General features: G+C 40.4%; 1 long non-coding RNA gene across 1 annotated transcript in view; it reads right to left on the bottom strand.

Annotated features, from left to right (window-relative positions):
* The window catches only part of LOC120613398 (uncharacterized), a 53,868-nt gene that overhangs the window by 25,543 nt on the left and 11,237 nt on the right, over nucleotides 1–17,088 (bottom strand). Inside the window, exon 2 of the long non-coding RNA XR_005655693.1 lies at nucleotides 10,833–10,938. This is a non-coding gene — a long non-coding RNA (uncharacterized LOC120613398). The remainder of the gene's footprint in view (nucleotides 1–10,832; nucleotides 10,939–17,088) is intronic.

The following is a 17,088-nucleotide window of genomic DNA, read 5'->3' as shown; positions in this document are numbered from 1 at the left end:
AAACTCAGAAAATTAAATGGAGATGTATCCCTTCTCTTTAATTTCATTATGAAGTAAATCAAACATGTTAAAAATAATTTGGAAAATGAGCAAAGAAAGAAAACATTCATTCTCACCAATGCAACACAGACACAATTAGAAATTTTAGACTCACTGTTCATTACCAGTGTAATGCTGTGCACAAATAACATTTTCCAGGAGAAATAAACATTTTTAGAAAAAAAAAACAAAACAGAAATCATCTACCATCCCATACAAAGCGACTATTTTACACTTCCTCCGTAGACTCCCAGGCCTCACCCACAGAAACGCTGTGCTTTGAGTGACTCTTCATAAACACAGAGGTCTTCAAAGGTGCTGACTCCCCCAACTCGACAGAAGGCCCATAATTAAAATCCCCCAGGAAGTAGAAGACACCTCAGTATTTTTGATTCGGCTTACACTTCACACACTAAAGGAGTTTCTAATTACAAGTATTCAGCACCATATCATTTGGAAAACATCACGAGGGGGGAAAGCGGTCTTCCTGACGACTGCACACACAGCAGAATTGGCACTCCCTGTAGAACGTACTGTAATTTCTCATGGAAACACTTTGTGAAAGGCCGGTCATATATCGTAGCCCCTAAGTATGAAACCACGGGTCCCTCTAACCACACAAAACAGCTGTGCCCTCGAAAGAAAGGTCATCTGCTGCAGTCGTGTTTCTTTTTACTTTTAAAGAAATGTCAGACCATGTTTTATGCGGTCCATACGACAGGGTGCTGTTTATTGTATCACCAAGCTGCCATAACTTCAGGATGAGGAAACTGCCATTATTTGGAGAGTATATATCTTTCTGACTTGCAGGAAAGATGAAAATTAAGAACGGCCCTTTTGCGGAGTGGGTCTAAGTATTCTTTGACAGTCTCCTACAATATTTCAAACATCTTCGTCAGACCCATAAAACCTGATGCTCGCCTCACTTAGCCCAGCTGAAGCTCTGTTGGAGTTAGGACATTTATCGCAAGTGTGGTATGAATGCTGCCATTTGGCAGATGTTTCTGACCAAGGGTTTAAGCCAGCTTACTTCATTACCCAAGGACAACGAAGTGTGCGTAAAGAAATCATATGACATTACGAAATAATGATAACTAATGTTTATCGCGTGCCAGGTGCTGTGCTAAGCATTCTACATGCATTATCTCAATTTGTCCTCACATCTAGGAGGACACCATTAGTAATGCAATGACACAGATAAGAAAACTAAGATAGAAAGAAATTAACTTGCCCCAAGGTCACACCACTGGAAAGCGAGGGTGCCAGGATTCAAAACCAGGTCTCATCACCCCGAGCCACGTGTTGATCACATGATGCTTCCCAGGCGCTGTGGCCCCACAGAATAATAAGGACGGTCTTTACACATTGCTATTACTATCTAAATTATATCAGAGAGAGGAAGTTCTCTCCACATGGGAATACGGCCTTGGGACAGGCTGCATTTGAAATCAGATCTGTGTGACCTCCAACTCCATACTCTGATACCAATGTTCTTGACGTAGAGAGTTTTCTAGAGATGAGAAGGAAAGGGAATGTGAAACGCTTTCAAAAACCTGCTCCAGGTCTTGATTGTCCAGGTCAATAGGGGAGGAAATATGATAGTCATTTGAGAGCTCTGTTCAAAATCCTTTGTCAAATTCTATTTCGATGTGTTCTTATGTTCTAGTGAAAAGGAAAATTTAAGAATGCCTAACTGCTTCAACAATCAGGAGCTGGACCAAGCTTCTGAGTGACAAGTAGCTACTAAGCTAAAAGCAACCCGTTCGTGTAAGTTAGTCAAGCAGTACTTCGCCCGGGGTCGTGCAGCCAGTCTTGGCACAGTGCAGTCTAGGGAAGGTCTCCTGCCAGCTAGAAATCTCTGTTGGGATGGGGAAACTGAAGTTCAAATTGAGTAGGTGAAGTGGCTCTGAATTTTCTTTTGCTTAGAGAAAAGAGAGTCACAAGGGAGGTGGACAGCTGACAGACAAATTTACTTTCTCTCTTTCCCATTAGCTCGCTCCCCATCCCACCTGCCCCTCCCGTGCCCTCGTTCCCTTTCTTCTCCCTTCTTCCTCAGCCACCCCGGGGTGGGAGTGGGGGCAGAGTGGGTGGTGGGAGATCACTGGATAGGTGGGCTGGCTTCTAGCCTCTGCTCTGACACTCACTAGCTTTGTAACTTTAGACAAGTCGCTTAACCTATGTCTTTCGACCTCAATTGCTTCATTTTTTTTCAGCAGATTTGTATTAAATGCCAAATGAAATGTTCATATTTCATCGGTGACATGAGGAACTAGGCCAAATGGACTCTGCAGCCCTTTCTAGGTTTAAAATGCTGTGACTCTCTCCCACTTCTCTGATGCTCCTTTCCCCTTCTTTCTCATTTCTCTCTTCTTCCTTCCTCTGTGACCTGCATTCTGGCCCACTTCTAAGTCTCACTCTGACACGAAAGCAGAGAAATAAAGATGGAGAAGAGAGAAACTCATAGATGCTTGGGATCTTTCTTTCTTAAAATCAATCTCTCTCTCTCTCTCTCTCTCTCTCTCTCTCTCTACTCTCTCTCTCTCTCTTTTTCCCCCCATTCCACCTTCTTCCTCACTCCTCTTCCTCCCTCCTTCCCTCCCTTGTTCTCTCTCTCCCTCCCTTCCTTTTCCCATGCTAATTGGCTTTTTAAGAGATGTTTTCAGGGACTAAAGAGACTTCTCTTAATTCATTTCCTCATTCAGGCAAACATTTTGACTGTCTACGAGTGCCAGCATTTTGTTAGGCGTGGTAATTACAATGGCCACCAGTGGGATCTGAGAAATATTTGCTCATGTTGGTTTGCAAACCATGGATCCTTGGGGGAACAAAGGAGCTGATACACACTGTAATCATTTGCCTCTATGAGAAGTGCCTAAACCAAGCACCTGGACTACCTAAAAAGTGACAGCCTCGGGAGTCCACTGTAATAAAGCGTTCCAGACAGACATGATTCCAACGGCTTTCAAGGACAGTCGGCAAGTGCCACTTCTGTGTGTTGAATGCATCCAGCCTTCCTGCTTGAGAAGAACTTCAAAAGGCTTGAGCAACTGCTAGCTCAGTGCTGCACAAGAGAACTTTCTGCAGTCACGGAAATGTGCTAAATGTATGTCATCTGAACATACAGAAGGTACTAGCCACATGACAACTGCTCACTTGAAATGTCATTAGTATGACTGAAGAACCATGTTTCAAATTTTATTCTATTCAAATCATTTAAATAGCCACATGTGGCTAGTGACCACCACATGGGGCAGCACAGATATAGAACATTAGAAGTTCATATGAAAGAACATAGGACCCCTGGACAGGATAGAGCAAATTATGTAAATTGGAAGTCAGATACATTGTATAAAACGATGGGGAGGTTAAGGGTAATCAAATCTAGAATTGTGGGATTTTTAAAAGGAAAAATGCCAAAACAAAGGGAAGAGAAGGATCTCGCCTTAGACAGTTTCAGATGACTTGGGCACCTAATAGCTCTGAGAAATTTCATTGGATGGGTGAAGTGTTGCTGCTGCTCTGGCTAGGCTTGTTTAGTTATTAGGAAGAAGAGAGACCCTCCCACATTAGCCTAAGCCAATGATAGCAGTAACTGTAGAAAAGCAAGGGGGTAGGATCTTTCAGCCCTCCAAAATCAGAAGCTAAGTAGAGCTAAATCTCATGGTGATTGGATAGTTCTGGAATAAATTTCAACAATTATATATATAAAAGATAACATGTCAGACATCACTAAAAACTGTATAAGCACTTTTCTGATTTTTAGCCCTGATGAAATGATTTTTTTAAAAAACTTTAAAAGGGTATATCAAGGTCAAGAAAAATAAAGACGTCTTTATGTATACAGCAGAGGTTGGTATTAATTGATCATGGATAGAAATAAAAATATTTGGCTCTGGTTTATTTTCTTCTTCCTATTTTATCTCAAGCATAGAGTATCTTTTCATATGAAAAAAAGATAATGCAATCATTGTAAGAGAGAAGCCAAGTCTGGTTATAACACATCTTATTGCTCTCAGCAGGTTCAAGTCTCCAGGTCTATGCAAATTATGACACCAGGGTCTTGTAGAAATAATGAAAGCCGAAATGCTATAGATACTTCCCGAATAGTTATGGAGAATGAGAGAAGTCTCAGCAGGCTGAAGAGGATTGAACATTTTCCCAATTTTCAAGAAAGGGTAGAATAAAGATCCTATACACTAAAGACTAATAGGATTGATGATAATCTCTAGAACAATCAAAGTAGGTTTTAAAAAAAAGTTTGTCAATATACTTTGAAAGGAGAATAGTGATCACCAAGAGTCAGAATGGGTTCACTAAGAATAAATCATGCCACTTTAACCTCCATTCAGCTTTTGGCACATATATATTACATTTCACCAAGGCATTCAACAAGGTCTCTCCTTAAGGACAAGAGTTAGAAATTTGAACAAAATGCTGGTACCATTAGATAGACCAATAAGCACTTGGACAGCTTTCCTCAAAGAGTAGTGATTAATAAATGGCTGTCAACCTGAAGGGAGGTTTTTATATCATACCATAGAACTATTTGTCCTTGGCCTGCTCTGCTAAGCATTTGCATGACTTAGATGAGGACAATGATGGTATGTTTATTAAATCAGCAGATGACAGTAAACTAGGAGGGACAGATAACAGATTTCAGGCCCTAAATCTTCTTGGTTTGAGACAATGGGCCAACTTTAATAAATTTTCAGTGTGAAGATCGGCCCAAGTCCACATTGATGAACACCACCTTTAGCTCCTTGAAAGACCAGATAGGGTAAAGCCGGGAAAACTTTGCCTGAGTGATTAAAACCCAGCTCCCTCTATTTTCTATGGTCAGACCACCAAAACTACTTGCCTTCTAGTCTCTTAGCCTGTTTCGTTCTGTGGTCAATATAACACGCACAACATCTCTTACTCATCCTTTGGCTCTCGTTAGGACTGACCCCCAGGATGACCCTCAGTCCCTTGTCCTGGTGCCCTGCTCCCCAGGAAGAAGCTTCCAAATTTCTACCTGCAGTGATAGCCCAGTGCCCTCTTCCCTTCCCGTGAGGAACTCGCAAAGTCAATTCCTGTAGTCTACTTTGTGATGGGGCTGAAAAAGGCTCTATCCTCAGTGAACGTCCTGGGCTTGTTGTGTGAAGTTGTACTGTCCTCTGTCCAGCAGGCTCTGTTGACTTCTGATGTCATCTAGAAGTCTCAGCCAACCCTGTTTTACCCCTGTGACATATGATACACAGTTGGAGTTGGTTACCTTCAAAAACCAGCAACACAAGCACTGGGGCAGCAGTAGCTTGCTGTCAGTTGATTATAAACCCAAAAGCCCATGTGATCCAGAGCTCTGCTGCCAGAGATAATGAGTCCAGCATAAGAGAAGTGATTATCATGCTGATTAGACCATGCTGGGTACCACACGGAGAAACATTAACAAATTGAAACTTCCTTGGAGAAGAATGGCTAGAAGAGTTAAGAGACTTGAAGGAAACTAAATAAAACACAAGTTGATAGCTTTGGATACTTAACCCTGAAAAGACCTAACAGCTGCCCACAGATCTTAGGTCTGGCATGTGAAGAAGGATTGGAGTTATTTTACTAGACAAAACAAGCATCAATAGGTGAAAACTACAGAAAATTGGATTTCTTACAACAATCTCTAATAATTAGGACTGTCCCAGCTCCCTTCAGACTTTCTGAATTTCCTGCTGCTAGAAGTGCTCAAGAGAGACAATGTGTTATCTATAATGTTACAGCTAGAATGCATGAGCCAACATGTAGTTAACTAGAAAAGCTTCAAGGCTCTTTATGCCCTAGGTTTATAATTTTACAGCTATATATCTGATTTAACTTGGGCTATTTTTCCTAATTCTTCTTGTCTACTATCCCAAGAATATATTCTAGAGAAGAAATATGATCTCTCTTTCTACAAGAAAGGTCTTGCAAGACCAGACAGAGGAAAATTGGGAAAGACCAAGATTAAGCCTTCTTTGAAGATACAGCTGGTACATATCTGTTGGGGTCCAAAATTCTCTTCACTTACAATGATCCTCATCCTCACCCTAGCTCCCTTGGGTCCTTTGAAATATAACTTCAGTCCTGTCCTGTTATCAGACTCTGGACAACAGGTCAGTTTCCCTCCCAAGCCTTCCTCTTCACAGATGGGAACCACTCCAGGATACCGTGGCCAAACTTTGTGGAGGGGGCCTCAATTACTCAGTTACTGAAACCCATACAATGACCTGACTGGCTTTTTATCCTAGGATAAGAAGGGGAACAGAGAAAGGAGGGAGTGATAATGAGGAAGAGGCTAACTAGGTCATCCATCTTTCTGCGTCAGCCAATGGCCATTCTGCTTCTGGGCCTCCTTCCATCCCTGAGCCTGGCTCTCTGGCTAGATAGTCTCAAGGTGACTCCCTGCCTCTCTCTCAGGCCTCTGGGCCACCCTTCCCAGGTGATACCCCTCCCAGGTGAGCACCCCGTCTGCATCATTAGTGAGCTCTGTTTAACCCATTTCCCGTTTAGAAAAAAAAAGTGCTGCTCGCTGCCAGCATTAATTTAATTTTACATAAAAATGCTCTTTGAGGCTGAAGCAAATCTGACTGGTTTTCAAAGAGAAAATAAAATATAAAAACTGCTCTTGGAGTTATTTCTAAACAGATCTTGTCTCTAATCCTAATGTAGCAGAAATATATACATAAATTGGATTTATCGAGTCAATCTGTGGCTAACAACTGTCTGAGAAAGATGTTAACATCACGTGTAGGAATGCTATGTTTTCTAGGATTTGACATTTTTCAGTGATCGAGAATCACTCTATTTTGTAAATGGAAACTGCTACTAAAAACAGAATGCTATAAGTAGAATGATGTCATTTGTTTCCAAAGTTTATCGATATACTAGAGCGATGTGAAAACAGTAATGAAAGCGAGATATTTCGTGGCAAACTTTGGGGGTGAGGTTAGGACAGGAATCCACGAGTTATCTCCGGGTAAACGCTGCAGCCTCAAGAGCTGCCGGAGAGTATTCTCCGAGCAAACGGGAAATGGATTAAAACCACATGTATTTCACTCAGAAGAGGAAGATCTGGTTCAGACAACTGCCTTCAGAGAGGGAAGGTATGATTAGTTTAATTATTATTGCTCTCCTCCCTGTTTCCTAAAAACGTACAGTGGCAATGGTGGAAGGTACTTCCCTGGACAGATGAGGAAACAAGCCTGCAAAGAACACTGAATAACCGACCAGTCTCAGGGCATGCCCTAGAGAGAACCTGTAACATGTGGATGGGAGGTGTAACCAGGTGATAATAAGGGATCTATTCAAATCTAAGGACAGGTTAAAATGGGGGAGGGCGGGGGGCAGGAGTAGAATAGTGGTTGCCAGGGGCTGAGGGAAGAGAGTCATGGGGAATTATTGTTTAATGGGTATAGAATTTTAGTTAGAAAAGATGAATAATTTTGGAGGTGGGTGGTGATGATAGTTGCACAATAATGTGAATGTACTTAATGCCACTTAACTGTGCACTTAACGGCGGTTAAGGTGGTAAGTTTTGTTATGTATATTTTAGCACAATACAAAATTGGTTTTAAAAAAATCTTTTCAAATCTAGATTTGGATCCTGTGATTTTTCAATCAGAACTTCTAAGAATCAGCGCATAGGGAGCATGGCGCAGGCCACAGGAATCTGAGACACGATGAGAAAGTAGATGAGGCAGTAAAGAAGGAATACATGCATCTAAGCTGGAAAGTCAGCCTTCCATGCACGGGAGAATTTCCTCACTGAGAAATCACTGGCCCTCAACAGGCCCCTCCCCAGCCTTCGTTTCCCGGATTCTGAACCAACAATAGACTCAGAACAGCAGCACAACTGAAAAAAAGGATGTGGCAGAAAGTGGTGTTAATGGAAGACACGGAGTCTAGAAAAGATATTGGATGATGATTAAAACCTATAGAAAACTAATAAAAGTCAACAGACTGAGGCCAGTTAGTGCTGGAGCAAACAGCTCTTTGCAGCCCCCTAAGCCCTGAGGGCCTACAACAGTGACCCATGCACATGCTAAAGACCCCAGGGCATCGCTTAAAAATCTCAGTAACGGCTATTGTCCTTAGTTAAGAAGGAAAGTACCAAATGCTTTTAAGAAATAGTCTCATATGATATTTTAAAATTTCCCCTAAATTTTATATTTAAAATAGAAAACCGTCAGTTGTTTACAAGATTCACAGATGCAGAGCCCCTCATTTTCTCATGAGGCCTGACACATAAGTGTTCCAGAGAGTTCCAGAATGCTCAGAGTTACTGCCACTTCTATCACTTCCATTTGAGGGGAAGGAAGTTAAGTTCCAAGAGGTTTTTCACCCTGTATACGGCGCCTTATTCTTTCTTGCGTGTTCTCAGTTAAGTAAACCCACATGGGCTACACGAGACCAGAGACCAATACAAACAACAGGCGACCCATTCTCCTGGCTTGATGAAGGCCAACCACTTCTGAGAAGGACTAGTGGGCAAACACTGCTCACTGGAAGTGCTCCCAGTTGAATAGGAATAACTTGAACCAACCAAATACTCCCTTTGGGAAAGAATAAATGCTAGGAAATAAATAGAAGGTAGGCTACTGGAGCTCTTCTTCCTGTTCCAAATCCGCTCTTTAAACTGGATGTGTCATTCAGAATGCTTAACAAGCCCACCAGACATTTTTATGGAGACTGCAGCACCCATAGTCCTCAAGTGATGGAAGATGTTCCTTGAGCAAGACATGGCCTTTAATTGAACCAGAAATGGGCACTTGATCTGAGGCCGCCTAATCTATAGGCTGATCCCTAATCAGTGACATAGTCTGGCATAAATCAATCTACCCAACAGATAAATAGTTAGGCCAGCATTTTCTCTTCCATCAGAATTTGAAAAGGAAAATATGGAGAAATTCAGCCAGTGTGGGATACACAGCAGGTAAGAAATACTCTCTGCCCTCATGGAGCGTACAGAGGAGTGGTTTTGCAAGCGTGAAGATGCTATTACTGTAACTGCCATGAAATTGTGTGATATATGCTGAGATAAACGCAGAGACGGTGCTAAGAACCCACGAAGCTGAATTCTGGTTCCGGAGAGGCTTTCAAGGGGACAATACTTAGAATATGAGTTGAATGAAGACAGAAGAGACGGCACAACAAATCATGTGAGGGTGGGACCAACGTCAAGAGAGAGCTGGTAAGTCACATAATGTAGAATTAGAAGAGTGGGATATCAAATTAGCAGGTAAAATGAGGAGAAATGAGGCTAGAGGGATGTGAAAGGTTTGTAAATACTGTTAAGCTGTCTAGTCTTCATAATGAGGGGAAAAGAAACCATTGAAGAAGAGTTTTAAGCAGAACAGGGGTGCAATTAAATTTATTTTTAGAAAGACCACGTAAATTACAGAATGGAGAGCAGATAAAGGAGAAGCAAACATGGAGTCAGGAAGCACAATTTATGCAGCAAGATGGAAGATGACTTGAATTAAAGGGATGGCACTAGGCCTGGAAAAATGGATGGCTAGGTGGCTTGAATTAGGAGCTGGGTTCAAAAAAAGTTAATTCTTGGCGGGATTTATGAAGCCGGCAAGATGTCATCAAGGATTAGATTTCTAGATTCAGCAATTAGGTGGCTAGTGAGGCCATCCAATGAGATAAAGAAGAGCAGCACACATGAGGAGGTGCTCACCATCACTGATCATCAGGGAGATGCAAATCAAAACCACAATGAAATATCACCTTGCACCTGTTAGAATGGCTGCTACCAAAAAGATAATAACCAATGTCGACGAGGATGTGGAGAAAAGGGAACAGTTGTGCACTCTTTGCGGCAAAGCAAATTGATGTAGTTGCTATAAAAAACAGTATGGAAGTTCCTCAAAAATAGAACTATAACACGATCCAGTAATTCTACTTCTGGATATTTATCACAAGAAAATAAAAACACTAACTCAAAAAAATATAGGCAATCCCATGTTCATTGCAACATTATTTACAATAGCCAAGAACATGGAAGCAACGTAAGTATCTATCGATGGATTAATGAATAAAGAAAACGTGATCTATATATTGTGAATATTATTCAGCTGTAAAAAGAAGGGAGCCTTACTACTTGTGACAACATGGATTGACCTAGAGCATATTATGCTAAGTGACATAATTCAGACAGAGAAAGCCAAATACCATATTATCTCACTTATATGTGGAGTCTTAAAACAAACAAATAAACAAACAAAACAAAAAGCTGAACTCATAGATACAGAGAACAGATTGGTGGTTGCCAGAGGCAGGGGGTAAGGAGTTGGTGAAATAGGTGAAGGTAGTCAAAAGGCACAAACTTCCGGTTATAAGATAAATAAGTCCTGAGATTTAATGTACAGCACAGTGACTATAGTTAACCATATTGTATTGTATAGTTGAAAGTTGCTTAGAGAGTAAATCTTAAAAGTTTTTTTTTTTTCATCACAAGGAAAAAACAATTTGTAACTTTGTGTGGTGATAGAAGTTAACTAAATTTACTGTGGGATCACTTTGCAATATACACATATGTAGAATTACGTACAGCTGAAACTAACATAATATTATATATATTAAGTATATCCCAATTTAAAAGAAAAATTATATCACTCTCTAGCTTAAAACCTTCCTGACTCTCTAATGCAACTAGAAAAACTATCCAGACTTCTTCTTCTGGCCTGAAGGGCCCACAAGGTCTGGCCCTTGCCTGTCTCTGCTCTTACCCAGCACTTCTCTTCCTGTACTTCCGCCCTGGGCTTCTGTCCCTTCCTTACCTCCTTCCATCTTCAAGGCCATCGCTGGGTGCTCCTTCTGTCTAAACGCTCTGCCAAGTAATAACCACGTGGCTGACTCCTTGTCATTCAAGTCTCAGCTCCAGTGCTGTACAAAGACATACAGGAACCTGAGATAAGAGGAAAAATATGCTCCCCTATACATATTTTCATGTATTTTTAAATGGTTTATATCTTTCTAGAACATTAAAGTAGTTGAAAAAATATTAAAATTGCGAAAATTAAATATATTAAAACTCAAGTGTTATTTTAAGTTTAAGCATTTTATTTATACCCAAACTGGAGATTATTGTCATTTTAATTTTCTGGCTTCAACAGAAGCAAACTCATCAATAATATGATCAATATCTACTTCTTTGCTTATCTCATTTTCAGCTGAGAAAATCGCCATATTTGTCAACATCTCTTGACCAAGTGACGATCTTAAATAATTTTTTAAATAGCTTCAGCTTATTGATCCCTTTTTATTTAAAATTTTGATATTTTGTTCCTCATGGTTGGCATTACTTTTGCTTTTTTAAAAATGCCACATTAAAATAGCATTTATTTTAATTATTGAGATTTTAGTGCCCCCTTAAATTCTGTGCTCACCAGCCTCGCCCAGCCCCAGCCCCACCCAGCTCAAAGGCCATCTTCTCAAAGAGCCTTTCCCTGACACTCTATCCAAAGTAGCTTTCCAACCTTGCACCTGCCCAGTTACCTTCTCTGCTGTTACCCTGAATCTATTTTAATAGCACTTCAATTATTCTAAATGATCCTGCTTAACTTTTAAATTTTTTCTGAAGTTTCATCTTCAGATCCCACACACTGCGTTCATCTTATCCATTGCTTTAGCCATAGCACTTGGAACAGCAGTTAGCACAAGTCTGATGAAATCTTCATTTGGGAATAATTGGCTTAGAGATGGTTGGTCCTTGAAGCCATGGGCTTCAAAAAATGTGTGGTAGGAAGGGCTGGTCTAGGACAAAACTCTGGGAGGCAGCAACATTCAAGGGGCAAAGAAAGAAGAATCAAACTAGGCAACTGCAGTACCAAATGCTGGTGAGGATGTGGAGCTGCAGGAGCTCTCATTCATTGATGGTGGGAATGCAAAACACTCAGCCACTTTGAAAGGCAATTTCTTACTAAACTAAACATACTCTTACCATATGATCCAGTGATTTCACTCCTTGATATTTACCCCAAAGGGTTAAAAATTTATGTCCACACAAGAACCTTCATACAGATGTTTATAACAGCTTCATTCATAACAACTGCCAAACTAGGAAGCAACCAACATGTCCTTCTATAAATGAATGGATAAATAAACTGTGGTACATCCAGTCAGTGGAACAGCATTCAGTGTTAAAAAGAAATGAGCTATTGAGCCATGAAAAGACATAGAGGAAACTTAATGTATATTATCAAGTGAAAGTAGTCAATTTGAAAAGGCTACGCACTATATGAGTCCAACTATCTAACACTGTGGAGAATGAAAAACTGTGGAGATAATAAAAAGATCAGTGGTTGCCAGGGGTTATGGGGAGGGTGGATGAATAGGCAGAGCACAGGGGATTTTGAAGGCAGTGAAACTGCTCCGTATGATAATATAATGATGGATACCTGCCATTATATATTTGTCCAAACTCATACAATGTACAGCACCAGAGGGAACTCTAATGAACTATGGACTTTGGGTGATAACGATGAGTCAATATAGGTTCATCGGTTTTAACAAATGTACCACTCCGGTGGGAGATGCTGATGCTGGGGGAGGCTGTAAGTGTGTGGGTGTAGGCAGCATGTGGGAAATCTCTCTGTACCTTCCCCTGAATTTTGCTGTGAAGCTAAAAGTGTTTTAAAAATGAAAGCCTATTAAAAAGAAAAAGCTAACTGATAAAATACAGAGAAACAGAGAAGAAACAGAAAAAAAAGTAGTTCTTGCAAAAAGCCAAGGAAGAGACTATTTCAAGGGGAAGGTGTGGCAATCGTGGCCTAATGCTGCCAAGAGCTCATCTAAAATAAGGACTAAAGAGTGTCTCATGAATTTTGCGGCAGATGTCATCCCCTACTTTAGCATGAGCAGACTCAGGGAAGACTTGTGGGTGGAAGCCAGATGGCAGGGGATTGAGGAATGAAGAGTAGTATGGAGGTACAGATAACAATAATGTCAACTCAAGATGTTTGGCAGTGAAGAAGTAGCAATACAGAGAAGCATCCAGAGAGGGAAAAGATTCAAGAGAATATTGCTGGTTTTAGATTGGAACAGACATGAATATGCTTAAATATTGATGAGGGAAAAGCCAAAAAAGAGAGAGAGATAATGAATGTTAAGGTAAGAAAGGGGATAGTTTATGTTTGATATTTCTGAATAAGTGGGAATGGGTGAAAACCAGAATCCTGGTGGAGGGACTTACCTTGAACAGGCAGAAAAGATCCTAATCTATTGTAAATAGCAGGAAGTGGGGAGAACAATAAATAGGTATGATGGCAGAAAATGGATTGTGCCCTCTCTGATGGTTTTCATTTTTTTTTCCTGGGAAATTGGAGGTGAGAAATCTATTGAAGATGAGCAGTGAAGTGATTGGGTTGGGTATTTTATTTATTCGTTCGATAAATATTTATTGGGCACCTACTATGTGCCAGGCACTGTCTTGGGTACTAGAAATACATGAACGAACAAAATGAAGATCTCTGCTATTGTGGAGCTTATATTCCAGTGGGGGAGACAGATAGTGAACAATGAATATGATAAATAAGTAAGTTATACAGTATGTTAGAAGGCTGTAAATACTATGAGAAAAATAGAACAGGGGAGGGAGAGGAAAAGTGCTGAGGAGTGGGAGGTAGAGAGCAGCTTGCAATGTCAGATAGAGAGGTAAAGATATGCTTCGCTAAGAATAGAACGTGTGAGCAAATATTCGAATACTATGAGAGAGTCAGTCAGATGGATATCTGGGAAAACAGCATGTGAAGAGGAAGGAATAGCCAGTGCAAAAGTTATAAGGTGGAAGTGTGCTGGACATTGTATAAGTTTCCTACTGCACTGTAATAAATTACCATAAACTGTGATTTAAAAGAACACAAATTTATTCTCTTATGATTCTGAGAAAAGAAGTTCAAAATTGGTTTCACAGGGTCAAGGTGTCAGTAGGGCTGATTTCTCCTGGAGGATAGAGGGGAGAATCTCTTTTCTTGCCTTTTCTAACTTCTAGAGGCTGTCTGCATTTCTTTACTTATGACTTCCTTCCTTACATCACTCCAATGTCTTGTTTTCTCACATCTCCTACTTCCTCTTCCACAGTCAAATCTATCTCTGCCTACCTCTTACAAGGGTTCTTGTCATTACATGTGGTGCACACTAGGATAGTCCAGAATAATCTCTCTATCTCAAGCTCAAGATATGATCAAATGACACCTGTGAATCCCTTTTGCCATGGAAGGTGATATTCAAATGCTGCAAGGATTAGGACCTGGATATGTTCAGGGTCTATCCTTCAGCCTACCACAGTCCACCCTCTGGCTCCCAAAGATTCACATCCATCCACTATGCAAAATCCATTCACACCCATCCCAACATCCCTAAAAGTCTCAATCCATTCCAGCATCAATTGAAAGCCACTCAGATTATCTAGGATAATCTCTATTAGGCTTTCATCGCATCTACAAAACACCTTCACAGCGACACCTAGATTACTGTTTGACTAACTGGAGACTATAGCTTAGTCAAGTTGACACATAAAATGACCTGTTCGAGATTCAGCAAAGAGGCCATGTGTTTGGACCGATGTGTGTAACACGAGAGCAGTAGAAGGTGAAGCTAGAGAATCATGGAGGGCCTGAAATGTAGGATATTGTAGGCCATTGAGGGGAATAAAAAAGTTTTAAAATAGTTACTTCAGAGAATCAGTGGGCCCAATTAAAACTGAAAAATATAAATTTAGAGTGTGCCAATCTCTATGTTAATGTTATTTTCTCTAGCAATGCAGCAGTCTAGGTTTAGGCAAGGTGAAGTCAGACTCTTGAATTGACCCAGGGTTTTTTAGAATAGAAGTAACAGGAAAAAAAAGGAAATAAGGGTGAGGAAGTTAATTGACAAAAGAAATATGGAAACAATAACCCATGAAGTGTAAAGTGGGTAGGAATTAAAGTGAACAATGGATAGGAGGAGAGCTGGGCTTCAAGGCATTGAAGGAGGACAATAACAACAGACCACACGATCCAAGAATGTGTGGAATAGGAGTAACTGCAAGAGAGCTGTGAAGTTAAGAGGTCCTGATCGACAGTGGAATGAAAGCCCATGCTTACCCCTTCAAGCGTGGAACAGTTTGGGTTATGAGTGGGTGCATGCTGTGTCTGTGGAAAGGGTGGCTGATGAGGAACAGACTACAGGTCATGGAGATGAGCAGGACTTAGAGTGGAAATCTGGAGCATTAGCCCCAAGCCAGTGTCTTCCCTGAATGAAAGGTATTTGTCAGGAGCACAGATAGTGATATAACCTATTGCAAAGAATGGAAGAAAGCAAGGGTTTTCCTTCTACCTTGAGGCATGTGTGGAATCAGAAAATGAGAATTCTCCATTTGAGATGGCCATCGAGGGAAAGAGTGTCCTCAGGAGACAGTCTGGTTTCAGTAAAGCATGGAAATAGAGGGAATCTTTAGTAAAAAAAAAAAAAAAAAAAAGGTTGAGGATGCAGAGAATTTGCTTACTATGGGATCATGGAAGGCTTGGAAAGGAGGAGCAGAGAGCTATAAAAATGAGACAAAGTCAGAGGATCTTAGATGGTGACCAAGAATAACAAGGAGAGGAGGCATAAAGGATTTATTAGTGGTGAGTTTTCTAAAAGAGTAAGTCACAGCGGTCTCCTGGTGGATGAGGACAGGGACATTCAGGCCCTGAGTCATCCAGGCTCTGGATGGATTCCACTTGCAAGGGAGGCCTAGACTGCTGGACAAGTAGATTCTGGCCTCACTAGAAGAAGACAGCAGTAGTCAGGACTGATGCCATAGGTTCTTGGTGGGCATCATTATACTATCTTGCAGCGGTGGAATTTAAGGAGATATGGAACCCTATGTATAGGGCTGACTACTTGGAAGTGATAATTTGAGTCCCTCATAGGTGAAGATCAATGGAAAGAAAAGTCAAGTAGACAATTAAACCATGGGACCAAGAATCATAGTTAGAGATACACACAGACATTTTTATATTTCTCTTTGGAGTGCTTTCAATATTAGCATATAAATGAAAGTTGAAGCTATGGATATAGAGGAAGAAAATGCCATCCAAGATATCATTGATGATGATGATGTTGATGATGATGGTAGTGGTGGTGGTAATAATAATAATAATAATAATAATAATAATAATAAATAGTAAACAACTTAGTGAGAACTTCCTCCATACCAGCCACTATTCTGCCACATGACATGTATTAACTCAGTTAGTCGTGTAAACAACCCTATGAGTGGGTATTAATATTTTTTACATTCTACAAATGATGTCACGAAACTTACATGGTAGTATCAGTATTCAAACCCAGAGCCTACACTCTTCATCCCAATCTTGTACCACCAAAAGAAAAGAAAAAAAGCACTGAAGACATAACCCTACAGAACAATAATTAAGAATGCACTGCAGAGGAAATGAAGAAAGTGTACACGGTCGAGATACATATGTAATGAATCCCAAATATAGTATTGAAAGTTCATTTTAGGATAAGTTCCTGAAGGCATCTTGTTTTCTTGCCTTTGACTTTTTTTATTCTTGTAAGTGGAACATGGGAGAAAAAAATGTATTCAATTTTGTTGGGTTTCAATTAATGGAAGTTTTGTGGTATCTGCTTAGTGGCTTTATAAAAGTAACTTTAGCACTGGGAAAATTTCCTCTGGTCTTCCTGCATTCCCACAAGAAATTTTTATTTAAAAAATAATAATCACCATAATAATACTAATTTTTCTTGTTTTTCTTAAGTGAACACCCTGGACTCCAATGGCTAGAGCGGTTACCGAGGAAGGATCAGGGTTAATTTCAGTTCTCCTGGGTTATGACATTGACATGGGACTTGAGAAAAACCTTCATCCAATTTTTTTCCAAATTAAATCAAGAGCATTGATAATTAGTTTCTATCAAAGACATCTAGGGGGAAATGAAAGGAGTGAAAAAGCCATAAGCTGCCTTTACTTCTTCATTAATATTTGCTCCCAAATGCAGGCCAAATAAACCACACTTGCAGTTTTAAATGAGTTGCTTTAAAGCTGAT

The sequence above is a fragment of the Pteropus medius genome, unplaced genomic scaffold (genome assembly GCF_902729225.1).
Source record: "Pteropus medius unplaced genomic scaffold, Ma_sr-lr_union100, whole genome shotgun sequence".
In the NCBI taxonomy this organism is placed as follows: domain Eukaryota; kingdom Metazoa; phylum Chordata; class Mammalia; order Chiroptera; family Pteropodidae; genus Pteropus; species Pteropus medius.
This window is presented reverse-complemented; position numbering and strand designations above follow the sequence as displayed.